This window comes from Phragmites australis, chromosome 1 (genome assembly GCF_958298935.1).
Source record: "Phragmites australis chromosome 1, lpPhrAust1.1, whole genome shotgun sequence".
Classification (NCBI taxonomy): domain Eukaryota; kingdom Viridiplantae; phylum Streptophyta; class Magnoliopsida; order Poales; family Poaceae; genus Phragmites; species Phragmites australis.
Window position 1 is genome coordinate 45,249,018 of NC_084921.1, and position 6,000 is coordinate 45,255,017.

The following is a 6,000-nucleotide window of genomic DNA, read 5'->3' on the forward strand; positions in this document are numbered from 1 at the left end:
CTCCTGTCGATATGCTTCCCGGGTACTATACCTGGTATCGCAATAGTGGCACGAAATAACACGAATTGTTCTCGAGCATGTAAAACTTTGAGTAAATTTTATAAAGTTACAAAAAAAAGTTGGCAAACTATGATAAAACAATAGATTTTAAAAGTTGTATTGCACATCTACAGATTTAATACGTCAATGATATAAAAAAATACAAATTTTAGAAGTTGTGACATAAATTACATATTTTAGGATGTTGATGTGCCTCAAGAGTCAAAACTAATAGATTCATGCTAAGTATGCAGTTTCACGGTGCAACTTTTCAAATCTTTTTTTTATGCTACTTATAGTTTTGTGATAATTTACTAATCTAGCTGTAGTGTTACGAAATTTACTTAAATCTTTTGCGTCAGGCAAGTACTATTACTTTATATAACATTACTTGTATGGAACTTCTATTTCACACAACACCACTTTCCGGCTTTATTCAACCTAATATAATCCTGAAATTGAGTTTGGATTTGGATCGCCATAGGATCCTGAAGGCTCTAGGTTTTCACACAAACATACATGCATAGCATTCTGACACGTGCATTGCTCCGGTTCTGAATAAGATAATACATTTGCAACCACCCGACAGGGTTTAATTTATCACCACATTATAGCCAATTTCTCATGAGTTACAGCAACACATAGTGCATGGATGCGAAGCGGTTTACATAACATCTACAAGACAAAATTTATGCGATTTTGCACATAGGAGGTCAGCAAGGGGAGGGCAACACGACGAAGAGGTCATCAGGGGAGATAGTCCTAGCGGAAATGAGGAGGTCAGCGGGGACCGACTTCAGGTCTGGATCCAGTCTACAACCATGGGTCAGCCGACCGATGACTTCGTGTTAATTCTTGTTAAGATTCCAATTATAGATAACAAGTGGTATTTCTGTACTACTTAAAAAACACCTATAGTTTTTTTCGCTCGCCCCGTATTTCGCTCCTAAAAATCTCGCTCGTCCCTACGTTCCGGCGTGGATCTGCATCGCATGCTCCCGCACTCCCGTGTGGACCCGCTTCCCGCGTGCTATCGCTCGCTGACAGCACGTGTTCCTATGTTACTCCCTATAAAGTATATACATCGAACTAGTAGAAGAAAAAAAATAATGATGCTAGTGCTCTACAAGTCAACCCAGCGAATTACTTTATGGATCCACCCTTGTGGTTTGGAGGAGTAAGAGAGTTGTCACGTTGCCAATAGACCTAGAGTCGAAGGGTTTTCACCTGGCGGAAGGGAGCCTGGCAAGTTATTAGCAGAAGAGGGGTCTTTTAAGGATTTCCAATTGTGGTTCACAAAAAAAAAAGGAAAGCGTGACAAAGACTAACAATTAATGGAGTGGTGTAAAACTCTTTTGGTGGTGTTTTGCTTAACATGTGAATTGATTATACTAATAACCGTATAACACATGAGTAATTAATAATATTTCAAAGAGAGCATGCACAACTAATCTCTCATTCTAAGCCATACACTATCTGATGTGTTTAACAAATCAAATTCACGTGCAACTTTAGGGATGCTGTCTTAATTTATTTTTATTATATTTTAGCAAGTCAATCAAAAACTTCTTTTTAGTTGGTGCATACCATGTAAGTGCATTATATATCATTGCAATTATTTAAAAAAGTGCATAACCAAATGACTAATTAATTAATATGAAGTATAATGCTGTTGAGAACACTCAAAGTGCAAATAGTTGTAGTTGTTAATCGTTCCACGCGCGCTTAAAGTTAATAAATAAAAAAACCCCAACAGAACTTGCAGAAGAATAAATTGTTACATTTACGTGGATAATTTAATTGATTGCATGTTCTAAGAAATACGATGCCAATCATATATATCTCTACGAGGAACGATGACGTCCCATGGGGAATTAAGACACTTAGAAACTATTTGACTCCAAAAACTTCACGAGATAAACTTATCTGAATTTTTATCTAAGCATGCTCTAGGTTGTGGAGATGAAGTCGACAAACTCCTTAAGGCGGACTTTATTCGAGAAGTTCGTCACCCCACATAGCTCACAAATCTCGTCCTCATTAAGAAAGCTAATGGTAGATGAATGTACGTCGACTTCACCGGCCTCAACAAAGTCTGTTCAAAAAATCATTTTCCTCTTCCACGCATTGACCAGATCATCGACTCTACAGCAGGTTGTACATTGCTGTGTTTTCTAGATGCCTATTCGGGGTATCACCAAATTAGCATAGAAATGGAGGATGAGAAAACTTCTTTTACTACCCCTTTCAGTGTATTTTGCTATGTAAAGATACCCTTTGGTGCTACTTATCAACGGTGTATTCAAAACTACATACAACCCTAAATTGGGCGTAATATGGAAGCTTATGTCGATGATATTTTGATCAAGTTGAGAAATGGGGATGCATTGATTGACGATCTCAAGGAGACATTCAACAACCTTAGGAAGTACCGTATGATGCTCATTCCGGAGAAGTGTACATTCAACGTTCTGTTTGGCAAGCTTCCCAGCTTCCTGGTGTCAAGCCGAGGCACCGAGACCAATCCATGCAAAATCGAGGCTCTTGACCAGATGCGGTCATCCTAAGCACTGAAGGAGGTTCAAAAATTAATATGATGTATTGCAGCTCTTAGTCGATTTATTTTTAGGATGGGCGAACGACGGATGCCTTTTTTAAGTTGCTGAAGAAGCATGATTGGTTCAAGTGGATGGAAGAAGCGGAGCGCACCTTCCAGGACTTAAAAAGGTATTTATCGTCTCCGCTAATTCTTACACCGTCTAACAAAAAAGAAGAGCTCTTTTTGTACATTGCAGCTACCCCACAAGTTGTAAGTACGATCCTGGTGATCGAACGGGAATGTCCCGAGAAGAAGGCCAAGATCCAGAGACCTATTTACTATATGAGCGAAGTCCTACACGACGCCAAGCTATGATGCCCGTAAGTGCATAAGTTGCTATATGCAGTCTTGATGTCTTCCTGGAAGCTATGACACTATTTTCAAGAACATAGGATCACCGTTGTGATGATGTACCCGCTGAAGGATGTCATACGCAATAGGAAGGTCACTGGACGAATCGCGCAATGGGTAGTTGAGCTCAATGAATTTGATGTCAGATATATACCACACATAAATGTGAAGTCGGGGATACTAGCGAAATTCATCGTTGAATGGATAAGCGTTGAAGAAATAAGGCCAAGTGTGGTCGAGGACCACTGGACGCTTTTCTTCAATGGATCTCTCACGCTTCAGGTCTCGGGGGCTAGCATTGTGCTCAAATCTCCAATAAGCGATGAACTCAGGTACGTTCTTTCATTAGATTTTAAAGCTTCCAACAATATTGCATAATATGAAGGAGTAGTAAACAGGCTCCACATAGCTGCATTACTCGGAATCAGACGACTTCTCGTGAAAGGGGACTCACAGCTGGTCGTAAACCAAGTTCAAAAAGAGTATCAGTGCTCGGACGGCAACATGGCGGCTTACTTAAGCGAGGTGCGAAAGCTCAAGGAAAAGTTCGAAGGGCTAGAAGTAGTGCACATCAGGAGGAGTGACAACTCTGGTGCGGATGAACTTGCTAGATTCGCTTCTTCCCAATCTCCGGTACCGTAGGAGTCTTCATTGAGAAACTCTTCAAGCCATCTGTTCCGACAGTTTGGCGAATGGATGCTACCCAACTCGACCAGCAATCTGGTCTAGTCAGCGAGGCAGGATTCGTAGACATAGATGCTGCACTACTCGAACATGAACTGACTTAGATGACTCCGTACCAAGCCTATCTCGAAGGTCAAGACATCCCTAATGATGATGTGCCTGCAGAAAAAATTGCTCGTAAGTCCAAGCTAAATGCTTTGGTAAACGGCAAGCTTTACCGAAAAGGGAAGTAATGGAATCTTGATGAAGTGCATCACGCAGGAAGAGGGTAATAAAATATTGCTCGATATCCATGGAGGCATGTGTGGTAATCATGCGTATTACCGTATCTTAGTCAGAAAAGCTTTTCGCGAAGGATTTTATTGGCCTACTGCCCTCCAAGATGCTTCTGAGCTGGTTAAAATGTGCGAGAGCTGCCAATTTTTTGGAACGTAAACTACTCGATCAGCCCAAGCTCTACAAACAATTACTCTTTCTTGGCCTTTCTCTGTCTAGGGCTTGGATATCCTGGGACTGTTCCCTAGGGCTCAAGGTGGTTATAAATTTCTATTTGTGGCTATCGACACGTTCACTAAGTGGATCAAGGCCGAACCGTGGGAAAGATAACTGCAGAAGCGGCTAAGAAGTTCATGATGAGCATAATTACTCAATTCAGTATTTTGCATCGGATAATTACAGATAATGGTAGCCAGTTCAGAAGTGTGACCTTCACTACATTCTGCGAATAATTTGGCATTAAAACATGTTTCGCCTTAGTAGCTCACCCTCAAAGTAACGGTCAGGTTGAGAGAGCCAACGATATAGTCTTGCAGGATATTAAAACTCGGGTCTTCGACAGGCTAAAGGCTTACTCGAAACACAGGGTAAAAGAACTTTCAAGGTACTATGGGCCATTTATATTTCGACTAAAAGGACCACCAGTGAAACTCCATTCTTCTTAGTTTATGGAGCAGAGACAGTGCTCTGAGTTGCAATTTGGATCACCGCAAGTGAAAAGTTACTCAGAGGAGGGGCAAGAGCAGTTACGAGTGGATGACATTAATTTACTTGAGGAGTATCACGATCGAGCGTCTATTCGAGTAGCTAAGTATCAGCAAGCGTTGCATAGATACCATAGTCAGAAAATCTAGTCCAGGAAACTCACTGCTGGGAATCTTGTCCTACGAAAGGTGCAAAAATAGGCACGACGCCATAAGCTATCATCTAAGTGGGAAGGACCCTACATAGTAGTCGGAGTTACTCAACCAAGATCAATACAATTATCTACTCCAGTATCTCGAGCACTCGTGGAACATCGACCAACTCTGACAGTTTCATTCATAGAAAAAAGTAAAATACAGGTAGGTCAATTACATTTGCTTTGACTACACACGTTTTCTTTTTCTTCTAACCTGTGTGGCTAGTGCAAAGTTGACGAAAAGGATTCACCTAACTCTTACAAACAGTGCAGGTTTTACTTCCCCTTGAATGAGTCGAGGGATCTTCTATACTCATCCCTCGAAAGATAGTTGATTGCACTGGGGACCAGGCGCCGACCAGCGTAAGGGCCAGTGAGAGTGGCTGAGGCAAAGACCTTGCTGGAGTTGTTGACTGATGTGAACGATGCCGAGTAGTCCTTGGCAGGACGCAAAGACGATCTAGTGGTTGTCGACGGGGTGAGCGGTTGCGTTCTCTCTACCACTGGAGGTTCGAGGGCTCCATCACTGAAGACCTCGTTGGCGACCTGGTCGATGATCTCATCAAGATCACCACCATCTTCATCTCCCTCCTGCATGACTCATGTCACCAGCTCTTGTGTCAATCGTTCCACAGTGTCGATGTCAAGGAGGCGCTGAAGGTGGCGCCTAAGGGTCAGCGACCTCCGAAGGACATTCTGCTCTTTCTCCTCTTAGGCCTCTTGATCAATTCCTCCTCGTCAGAAGAAACAATGATGACTCCAGGAGGAACCATGGCGAGGGGTCTTGGTTTGAGAGATCCTATCTCTTCACTTTCTGGATCGAGCTTGGGAGACGACAGTAGAGTGTAGGCTATGGCTTCAAGCTCTACGAGCTCTACTAGGCGTGTAGGGAGAAAAGAGAAAGACGGGATGAAAAACAAACAGCCTCGAGTTCCCTCTATTTATAGCTGCAAGAATGGGTCGCACTATACACATAGAGTCATCAATATCCGATATTGCTGGGCGTGATTGAAAGTGCATCTAGCTCCTATGTGTGGTTTTGGTAATTAATGACAATACATATGGACTAACAATGTTGTTGAGATTGTTAGTAGGTTGTTCAATAGGTGAAGCATAGGTGAAGAAATATGTATGAGCTCTAGGTAAATGA